Below are 12,048 nucleotides of genomic sequence, written 5' to 3'. Positions count from 1 at the left end.
TCAGAGAGTGTGATCATCGGGTCATTCAAACCCTACTTACCAGTCCAGCAGACAAGTACAAGTGAGGACTTCTGCTGGCTACATCAATTGCTGGGTGGAAACGGGACTAAAGTAAGAGGTGGTGTCTCTTACAAGGGCCTTTTGTCTATCTAGTTGAGCACATGTTCCTTTATGGGGCGTTTAGAGGGAGTTGACAGGAAATAGGTACAAGCTGAGAAAAATACAAAGGAACTATCCATGGCTTAGAGCAGACAGTACATTCTAGAGGAGATGAACAGGATGGAGGGTGATTGCAAGGAGCAACATAGATTCAACACTCTTTTCTCTCTCTCCTCACTTTTGTGCATTCCACAACAACACCCACCTATGCATGTAGCACATATATATACACACAATTCTGCTGTCACCACCCAGCCCTGAGGGAACTTTGGATAGACTCATTCTGGTTTGCTACTTCTTATTGTATGATGCATGAACCTATGGAAAATTACTTTAGAGTAATTATTCTCTTTGGGTTTGCCTTTTGAACAACAACAAAAAAATTCTTGCTTGCTGGAGTGGGAAGAACACCAGCTTGAGAAAACAGCTTTTGTCCTCACAACATGCTCTTGAGATATTAATAAGCTTCCTTTGAACAGTAATCAGTGTCTGCATGAGTTTCAGATGCTAATGGAACTGTTGAGAAAATGAGAAGGCTCTGGACAGACGGTTATGAGGTGGCCCCCATTCTATCCGGCATCATGACCAGGCTTCAGAGCCACCTTGTGACCTGGCACAGCATTTCCATTTGGGGAAGAGATTTTTATTTCTTTTGATGATAGCATTTTTTTAAAGATTGTGGTTCGTTGGCTTTATAAAGCACTATCCTCCATGGGCAACCTCATAAGCAGCAATGAATGACAATTCTTCCTTGAAATTTTTAATCACCGAGACAAAGAAATAGAATAATTATTAACTTTTGTAGCTGACCACCCCTGCAGATGTTCTTAATCAAATAGAAGAAAAAGGAAACAGAACATTCTCATTCTCGGAAAGAGGAGTACAAAAATACAATAAGGTGTTGCAGCTGGGTTCACCAGGTAGCCATGAGCCCTGCATGAGTGCTTTAGAAACAACAGCTTCATCTTTGGCAGGGTAATTGCATGTCACAGACTAGACTGTGGAGAAATTTGAGTCAAAGGCCAATTTCTGACACTGTCTTCTCAGTTTAAGGGTGCTGAGGGCACCGTGCAAAATGTAGGAAAGGGGGTCTATAGCATATCTGAGTTAGAAACTGAATTATATTAAGTTAACTTTTGATAGGCTGCATACTGTGAGAGTAAGTTGATATTTGACCAATTTTCTTCTCATCTCTTAATTTGGTTTCTTCACTAGCAGACCCTGAGACAAGGATTAGAGTGCTTGTAGATTATTTGTGGGTGAAGTAGGGTTAAGGTCAACGTGGAGCATGCAATCAAGTTACCACCTCGAGCAATCAGAATTTCTTCTCCCTGGAGAATTCACTCAAGGGTGATAAACATCACCTCCTTCCAGGAGTTGTCTTTGGTTGAGAGCTTCTAAGGAAGAGACAGTAATTCTCCAAATTCCCAGCTTACTAGACACTTGATCAGAATCTCCTAGTACAAAGATCCTTCAGGAAAAGAAATGCAGATGCATGGTCGTTCTCTGGCTTCTACTACTAAGACAAGAAGGGAAATGGACAAGGTACCACAGTGCCTATCACACCTCCATCTACAGACTCACTTCTTTGTTAAGGATTTGTTAAAATCTGTCTTAGGAATGGACCTCTTACACAAAAGGAAATCCATTACTCTTATACAAAAAGGATGTACCTACCATTAGAAACAAGAAATACACCTACAGAAATATATTTCTTTTCAGCTCAGGGTGGCTTCAGCTGTGTTAAAACAGACCTTACCATGACTTGGAGTGACTGTCATTACACCATTTCCACTGGGCCCAGTTTCTCATCCTTAGACTAGAGAGCACAAAGAACATTGAGAGGATCTTCTCACAATGGTGAGTGTCAGGTGGAGCCCTAGTCCCAATAAGTCTACAGCCACTTTATTTAAAGCTTGTGTTGGCTTTTAATGCTTCTTTAAAATGAGCCTTGGCCTCTTAACCATTAGTCAGCCTAAACACAGAATATGGTTGCTTCTCCATAAAAAACTGGAAGCAGAGTTAGCTGTTGGACACACTTCATGCATGATTGACTGTTGCCATTGTTATCATTGGAAATGATATGAAAAGTGGATGTAAAAAATAAAATAATTCTAATTGACAAAAACAGAAGGTTGTTATGAGAGATGAAGTCTTCTGAGAAGCAGATTGAGAAGGAGATTTGTAGGCTGGAGGTTTATCAACTCAATACCTGTGGAGCTAGGAGTTGGATGAGGGAAGCAGGTTTGGGAAGAGGGAGAAGTCGAACACATCAGGACCTCTGAAGCTGGGGTGGTATATTAGTTTTGTCATACAAAGTACCACAGACTGGGTAATTTCAATAACAGACAGTATTTTCTCACACTTCTAGAGGCTAGAAGTCTGAGATCAAGGTGTCGGCAGAGTTGGTTTCTTCTGAGGTATCTTTCCTTGGCTTGTAGATGACTGTCTTCTCCCCGTGTCCTCACATGGTGCCCCTTTATGTATGTCTGTGTTCTAATATCCCCTCCTTATGAATACAATGGTCATAATTGATTAGGGCTCATTCTCATTTTAACTTAATTACTTCTTTGAATACCCTAACAGTAAATTCAGTCACATTCTGAAATACTGAGTGCTAGGACTTCGATATATAAATTGGGGTGAGGCACATTCTAGCCCATAATCAATGGCCCTTCAGAGTTTCATTTAATTGAGGAAAGGGGTCTGAGGCTTCAGACTGATGCATGAGTCAGTCACTGGATGCTGACTTTCTTCAGGAAGCAGGGTTGGTCAGCGTAGGTGAGATGCCATTTGTAGCAGAGGACAGTCCTCTGAGAGGATCACCTCAGAATTGCCAGCCACTGGCACCTACTGCAATAGGAAGAATGACTCCCTAGTCCTGAAGGGAGAGGGCAGACATAAATAGCACACCACAGCATCCTCTTCAGTTCTGAAAAGGGAATCTGTTCTTTACCTTTAACTGTCATTTTCCCCAGGACCTCCCAGGATCATTTCTTTGGTGACAAGTGCCATGCCAGCATTTAGAACTACAGTTCCTAAACCCTTGCTTGGGCCTGCGTATCTTCTAAGCATATGGGGCTTCAAGAACCGCAACAGATGTGGCATTTGTAAGGTTATCCATTTTGATTGACATGAAACAGGCTTGGAAATTAACTTGTACAAATGAGCCTGTAGCTCAAATCAAAATAACTGTTGGTTCTTTGACTACATGGCCATTTTTTTCTTATAGAGTTGAAGAATATCAAAAAGAGCAATTTGTCAAAACAAACAAGGAGATGGAATTGTGCTGCCACAGAGAAATGACAGATGAACTAAGTTTGGAAAAAAAAACACAGCAAAGTAAAGTATCCTATTTATGCATGCAGAAGCAATTACACAATGCAAAAAATGCCCTTTAAGTGTTTATAAATGCTATACGACTCATCCAAACATCACAGGGAACATTGAGAGAAAAATTTTCCTACTTTGTAATTTGAAGATTTAAATACTAGCTTCTGTGGTGAAGTGCAGTAATCTGAACATACTCAATACCTTTAAGAACCAAAATAATAATATTTGGTGACATTAGACAAGGAAATTAAAATATCAGGACAGAGACTGTCATAGGGTCTTGTGAAATCTTGTCCATTGCTGCAGTCCAACTATTGGTTTATTCTTTTCTCCTTTCTCTCATTGGATAATATAGTTAGATCTCACCCCCCCAAAAAAAAGGGAGATGCTTTGTATATAACATGGGCCATTTTTATAAGCGTTTTTTATAAAGACAGACTTCCTCAGCAATGTTGTAATTGGGATGAAATGGCTTTTCAGCATACCAGTCAAAAAAAGTGCTACCAATGTTCCCTGGCTTATATATTTCCTTGACTTTTATAAAGATCAGAGTAGAATTGAAGGACTCAGCATGTGAACAAGTGAACAGCGATTACACCTATATGCCAGCAGCATACTGGGTATTTCGAGTACCTTAAGAATAATAACTTCGTAAATACATAACCAATGTTTATGGAACATTTACTATATGTCAAACCTTTTGCCAAACACTTTACATAAAATATCTCATGTGCTCATTATATCCAGGTGTGGCAGCTAGGATTCTAAGATTCTCAAATGATTTCCTACATCTGGTGTATATACACCTTTTCCAAGTTATTCAAATAATAGCCCAGGTACTTCTGTGAAGGGATTTTGCGGATGTAATTAAGGTCCCAAATCAGCTGACCTTAAAACAGAGAAACTGTCAGGTGACCTGAGCTAATCATAGGAGTCCTTTAAATCTGTATGTAGAGGTCAGATATGGAGGAAGTCAGAGATGAAATTCTTTCACAATAAAAGAGAATTTGAAATTCCTTTGCTGGCTTGAAGATGGAGTCAGACATCTGGGAAGTAATGCAGGTGGCCTCTAAGGATGGAGAGTGACTCTGAGGTGGCAGCCAGCAAGGAAATGGAGACCTCAGTCCTGCAACTTCAAAGAACTAAATTCTGCCAACAAGAAGAATGAACTTCACAGTTGATTTCTCTCCAGACAAGAATCGAGTCCAGCTGACACCTGATTTTACCCTTATGATGCCCTACACAGACAACCCAGTTATACCACGCCAGACCTTTGAGCTACAGAACCACAAGCTAATAAATGGGTGGTTTAAGCCACAAGGTTTGTGGTAATTTGTCACACAGCAATAGAAAACTAATACACCAACCCCCATAAGGTCAGTGCCTCCATCTTAAAGATGAGATGACTGAGGCTTAGAAAGTTTAGATGACTTGATCTAGGTCACAGAGCTGGTATATGGTCAAGTCCAGGTTGGATTATGGGCAGCTCATTACATTGAGATGAGAGAGATAATTGGTTGTGTGAGATATAAGTCTAAGATGCTTCCAGATGCCCACCCCCTTTCAGGAAAACCTTGTCCAGTCTTGTCTTTTTGAGTATGGTGACACCTATGAATATGATGAGATAGAAGCACAATTAGGTAAAAGAGATTTTTTAGATGCAATTAAGGCATTTAATCAGTTGAATTCATTAAAAGGGAGTGTCCTGGTGGGCTGACCTAATTAGGTGGGCTCTGAAACAGAAGTCTAGAAGTTGGAAATGGAGAAAATCATAGAGATACAGTCTTTCTGGCCTGGAAGAAAGAAAAGACCATGTCCTGAGCTGCCTTTCAGGGCCCCCTGGCAAGAAATTGCAGGTGGTCTCTAGGAGTTAAAAGCATCCCTGTTGACAGCTAGAAAGAAAATGAGGATCTCAGTTCTACAACTGAAAAGAACTGGATTCTGCTGACAACCTAAATGACCTTGGAAGAAGACTCCAAGCCTCAGGTGGAAACTGCAGTGCAGCTAACACCTCGACTGCAGATTTTAGGACACTGAGGAGAGGACTTGACTCTGCTGTGCCTGGACCTCACCAACAAAAACTATGAGATAATAAAACTTTGTTGGTTTAAGCCACTAAATTTGTGGTAATTTGCTATATAGCAACAGAGAACTAATACACTGGGTAAAGGACAGATTGCTCTCCTTTACTTCATGTGATTGGAGAGGACAGGCTAAGACCCGGGGAGCCCAACTTTTTGTTTTTGTTCTTCGGTTAATTACTAATGACCTTATCCCCTTGCTCCTCTATTCAAGCTTGATTTACTCATATCACCAAGCAAGCTCCAATGGTGCTATTCTTCCACCCCTCTCAAAACGTGTATTTATACAACTTTGATACTTAAACCTTGAAATCTAATTCACTAACTAGCAGCAGCCACTGTTTCATGAAATGCCAGTATCCAAGCCTGCACTGATGAGTCTGTTGCTCTATCTTTCAGGAAAGCTGAGACTTCACCCCTGTTGCCCATCAGGCTGCACTTACAGAGGGTAGCCCTCCATCAGTCCTTAATTAAAGCATTATTTGCATGTGCTCTAGATCTTTGAAAGTTTTTCATTTGCCGTTGGGGAAGCAAATAACAATTGTGAGAATCCATGCATTCTCCCAGTATTGCAGAATACAGTAGTATCTTGGCTGTATCAACTGCCCTAGGATTGGTAGCTGTGAAAGAAAGGTAGTTGGGTGCAGATATTCCAAACCTGCTTCACTGTGTCACTCTCTTTAGGAGCAGTGGATACGATGCTAAAATAGATTAATAGAACTTATGTCATCATGTATATGGGGCAGAAAACCCCTAACTGTGTATTAATGGAGTTCCTGGTGAAAGAAATATATCTTTACTCCTTTACACCTTGGTGGGTGAGCTACAGTGGGCATCAGTGGAAATATATGAAGAGATTGACTTCAGAAGGTCAACCTTTAAAGGACTTTTTGGACTTCTAAGTCAATGAAAATTGATTTTTGTTGTTGACCAAGACAACTGTTACAGAAGACTTTCAACCTTTAAAAAAATCTTATTGAAGTATAACATACAGAAAAGAACCCAGAGCCTAAGTACAGTGCTTGATAAATTTTCACAAACTGAACACAACCATGGAACTAGCACCCAGACCAAAGCCCCAGCATCCCCAGCATTACTGTTAGGCCCTTTCTGGCAGCTATTACCCACAGGAATTGCTCTTCTAACTCTAACACCACAGGTGATTTTGCCTATTTCTCGAATGTTCTTTAACTTCATAGAAGTGGAATCAACCACTGTATACTCTTTTTTTTCCTGAACTCATGTTGTATGAACAGATCACAATTGATTTATCAATTCTGCCATTTTAGGGATTTAAGTAGCTTCTGATTTGGGGAAATTACAGTAGTGCTGCAATGAACATTGTGGTGAGTAACTTTTGGGGAACACATATGCACATTCTGCTGGGAGTAAACCTATGAGAAAAATTGTCCGTAGTCTTAGACTATGTTCAAATTCAGCTAATTTAGTAGATATTGCCATGTAGTTTTCCAAAATGATTGCATTGGCTTTTACTTCCAAAAGCAGAACATAAAAGTTTTGTTACTCCACATGCTTGCCAAGATTTAATATTGTCTTTTCATTTTATAAAAGCTTTTTAAACTTGTAATACATTTTAGTTTACAGGTGTTATCATTGTTTCTATTGTGAAACTAATAAGCACCTATATGAAAACATCAGTACTGGGCTCAAAAGCCATTGTACTCTGCAGAGTATCATTGGTTAAGATGACAGGTGGTAACAATAAATGACTCATGCCCTTTGTATAGCTCTGTTCTACTTTGCAAAACAGCCAGGCTCCTCTATAATTCTGCTCTCAGGTCCTCTGGAAAACATAAAGAAAATTCTATCTCTTAAAGAAGTTAACTTTTGCTTCTGGAACTTAACACTCTTAAAAAATATCTGCCATATGCTTACATTTTAGTCAAGTGTGTTTGCCTTAAATAATACTCTGCATATATTCACAGTTCATATTATCCATTGGGACCTATACCATGTGCTGGAATAATGATGAGCACTACTTAATTCTTCACCAGGTTCTAGTTTAAGATATAATATTAACACAGTTAATTCTAAAAATATTAATTTTGCCTTTTGCATTATTTGCAATTATTTTTTAGCCTGTGGGCCCATTTGAGTTTACTGACAACTCGTCTACTAAAAAAGAAGTGTGAGTAATTTTAGGTACACAAAGTTGCTTTAACTACAAAAGAATGGATGCACACTTTCAGGAAGTTCATGAAAAAGATGGGCTAAAACCACCAAAAGTTTATCTTGAAGGAAACAATTGGAATTTGAGTAGCCTTGACAGGTTACACTGCCTCCAAAAAGGAACACTTATTATTTTTTGCCCTTCACTGTGCTCCTCTACATGATCTTCAATGATATGACATTAAATGATACAGATTATGTCAGTCAAAATTTAACAAGGGAAGCTGAACCTTGTCGGTGATATGGAATAAAGGATTTGTTATAGAGATTAGAGTTTATAAAATTGTGGGACAGCTGGGGAAGTAAATGTCCAGTGGATGGTTGGCTGAGCAGAACATAGCTTATAATAAGGACCCATGATAGGGAGATGGCAAAGAAGTTTACGAAAGGCCATTTTCTATGCATCTGATCAGGCCAGGAGTATGCCAGCAGGGCAGGTAGTCAAAGGGCATGTTAGGAGACAGTCAAAAGGAAAGACAGAGGCAAAATTGAAAAGAACAAGGACAAAGTAAAAGCCATGAAGGCAAACTAGAACCTATAGGGACAAACTGCCAAATGCTTCTGTCTCTCAGTGCGTGGAACCCCCAAACTGCAATTTCCTGAAGAGGAGCTAGAGGCCTTACATCAGAACTGTATGTCTACTCAGCCAGAGACTCAAACAACCTGAGACAGGAGGACCAGCAGTAGCTATGGGAACTGTAGGTCAACTGATGAGCAACACATGAATAACCAGCCCAGAGTCTGATGTCCTACACCCACCTGCCTGGTGCAATGATCGCAGCTGCACTTCTGTCCTCCAAATCACATGGAAGTTTCTCTGTGCCCAACTCTAACCCAGAGACATTTAGATTACCTATGTTCATGGTGTACAAAAACCACCACAGAGAGAGACTATAACAGAAATTGAAAAAAATTAAAAATAGGATACCATTCAATCCTTTCTTTACAACAGCATGAACACTGGGGCCCAGAGAGATGATGGCTTATTCAGTGTCACAGAGCTGGTGACAGGTGTAGAAACTCAGTCCTGTGTGTCTTGATCTGGGTGATATCGCAGAGGAATGCTGCATGTAAAGTTGAGATGCCTGAGATTTTTACACTAATTAATTGTTTGGCCTTGGGAAAAATAATTGCTCAATTCTGGGTTCAAGCTTTCTTGTGATAGAATGGCACATGAGTTAGGCCCAACAAATTGAAGGCGCTCAGTTAATATCTAATGAATTAATGAATAAACATAGTCTCTCAGGAACAACCTAATAAAACCATTAAAACCTTATAAAATTATCATAGTGCCTAATATAAATGATAAATTAAAAACATGGCCCTGAGGCTCAATTGTTAGGCATTCTTATGTATTCTCATGAAATTTATCTGGGACTAGAATGGATCCCCCAGGTCCTTCCTCCTTTGCACACATCAGATTTCCAGTCTCTTGGTCATGTAGCAATTAGACTTTTTATACATTTTTGTCACCCCATTCTGGCTTCTACTTGATTCATCCAGTCTGAACTTTTTAGCAGGAGTCCAGTGTCACATAGCTAAAACAGAAAGAATACCAAAAAAAATAACAATAGGAAAAAGCTGAGAGAATACCAGATTTCTAGGAATGTATTTTTATGTTTTACTCACAAATCTGCAGTTTGGGCAGCATTCAGCAAGAACAGCTTATCTCTCTCCATGTGGCATCATCTGGGGTAGCTCAAAAACCAGGAGCTTAAAACATCTAGAGGCTACTCACTTTCATCTAGGCTATTGGCTAGAACTTCTACATGTGGATTTTCAGGTGGTATCTGCTTCATCCTGGCATGATGACTGGGTACAAGAATGAACCTTCAAAGAGGACCAGGAAGAAAACACATCATTTTTTATGACATGGACTCAGAAGTTACATATCATTTTTGCCAGAGCTAAAGACACTTCCAGATTCAAGAGAAGGAAATAAAGATCCCACCTCTCAATGAGAGGAGTATTAGCATTACATTTAAAGAGGAGCCTAAGGGACCAGGCATCTTGCTGCACACCATCTTAGAAAACACTGTCTACCACAAGCACTGATCAATACCCATGATAAGTTTATGGACACAGAGCTTGTAACCAAAAATGAGTCTTAACCAACAGAAAACATGTTTGTTCATGCACATATAAATACATACACATGTGCACTCATAACAAGTACTTGGTAAATAAAGTTAATTCTTGCATTCATTTTCCTTCCAAGTTATTTTTAGTGGTATTTCTGAAGGCTACAGCAAGTAAATGGGTCACTCAATCAGTTTAAAGTAAAAGTACTTTTTTTCCTCATCATTCATCTCTCTGGGAAAATAAATCAGGCTGCTGAATTTTGGAACCATATAATTTCCATGGTAACAAAGCCAAAAATTCTGGAAGTAGATTATAATTCTTCACAATATTTAAAAATCTCTATTTAGTCTGCGTGGTGTTTAAAATTACACTTAATAGCAGTAAATAGTATTATCATTAACCCTTCACACAAACACACTCACAGTGTACACACATACACAAAGATATAGACTACATGAATGTTTAAAGAATTCTAAAATTTATACTATATGACCATAAAAATAGGGGGAATGAGTATAAATGAGATTGTCTAGCTTGGTCTTCTTAGATCTGCTTCAAGTCAAATTTTGTTGTTTTGCTCTTGATCTCATTTAGGTGGTTTTAGAAAAAATCTGACCATTTGAAGCCTGGAGAAGAAGTCAACCATCATAGGCACAAAAATGAGAATACTTATGGTGTTTGGAAACTACAAGTATTGCAGTGCAGCTGGAGTTATATCTAACACAAGTCTTATTTTTAGAGATAGAACTTTTAATTACGAAGTATTTTAAATATATAAAAGGCATAGAAAATGATATGATAACCAGGTACTTAACCCCATGGTTAATAGCTATTACCCATTTGTAATATTTATTGAAATTTCTTCCTTCTAAATAAACATGAACTATTCAGTTAGAGCCTTATTGGTCCACATCTCTATCTGCCCTCCCTTCCCAGAGATCATCATGCTGAAGTTCATGTGTGACATTCCTATGTATGGTTCTGTATATTCATGCTTATGAATGAGTCCCTACCCATTGTATCTTCATGATTTAACAACTTATATAAATAGTATCATGGAGTAGATATATTTCTGGAACTCATTTCTATTGCTCAACATTGTAATTTTTATTTTTAGCCACAGGCCATAAATGTACCATAAGAAGAGTAGAGGCTAGCATTTAGTATTGCACAGATAGTTAATTATTTATGCAACTAAATCTATAGTTCACCTAAGAAGTTGATGGTGGCAGTTTTTGCATTTGAAGAAAATATTAATGATATGCTTTTAGGACTGGACACCAGAAACTCAAGTGAATGCAAGGAAAAGAAATAATGGACATTTGCACACCAGTCCTTCCATTTTGGAAGGCCAGGTGCTTTCTCTTACATCCATCCTATGTGGGAAGTTGCAGGGACTTTATGGTCTGTGGTGATAATGCCACAGAAGTCCAGCGAGTGTCCAGGAGCAGTGTATCTAGCACAGGTCCAAACTTGGGATCAGGGAGCCACATCTCTGAGTTTCCATCAGGGAACCCTGATGATTTCTTATGTCCTGGCCCACCCTCCCTGCTCCCAATCCTGTACACCTTCTCCCCTACTGGGAACTTTGGACTGGGCTAGCATGAATCTATACCCCATAGTCTGGGAAAGCAGAGGGCCAGGTGCACATCCCACTTCCATTCCTTACTGTCATGAGAAATGCCTCACTTGATGTTCTGTTCAATTACCAGTTGTAGTTTGATAGATTGAGTAATTTTTAACTTATTTTACATTGTTATAATAAAGGAGCTAAATGGGGTATTTGTTTCAAGACACAAAATTGAGTCACTGATTCAATATCAGATATACGTGTGTTACTGCCCACATGCCATCTCTCTCCTCTGCTTACCATATTACCCTCTGCATGTCTCAAAGAAACTCCTTACATGAAGAAACTCTCTCAAAGCAGAGAAAGGGGCTGTGCACACATTTTACTTTTGAGGTGGTATTTAATTACTCCATAACACTTACCAGATTAAAATTCTATTGGCCTCATATAACTCAATTAATTGTATTTTATTTCTGTTGCATTTCTGAGTATGTCAAGCTATGAGCAAGTGACTTCATGCAAATTAAACTGCAAGACTTTTAGTCTGTATTTAAATACATCAGGTTCAATAAATAGATTTGTTTAACAAGGGGAGGAAAAAGAGCTTTGATACTGACATACTTTATTGTCATT

At 39.0% G+C, this 12,048-nt stretch overlaps 1 protein-coding gene across 1 annotated transcript in view; it reads left to right on the top strand.

The window, feature by feature from the left end:
- The window catches only part of MACROD2 (mono-ADP ribosylhydrolase 2), a 2,162,759-nt gene that overhangs the window by 1,945,343 nt on the left and 205,368 nt on the right, over nucleotides 1-12,048 (top strand). The gene's annotated exons all lie outside the window — the stretch shown is intronic.

Source organism: Artibeus jamaicensis, unplaced genomic scaffold, assembly GCF_021234435.1.
Source record: "Artibeus jamaicensis isolate MK-2021 breed Jamaican fruit bat unplaced genomic scaffold, CSHL_Jam_final contig_685, whole genome shotgun sequence".
Taxonomy (NCBI): domain Eukaryota; kingdom Metazoa; phylum Chordata; class Mammalia; order Chiroptera; family Phyllostomidae; genus Artibeus; species Artibeus jamaicensis.
This window is presented reverse-complemented; position numbering and strand designations above follow the sequence as displayed.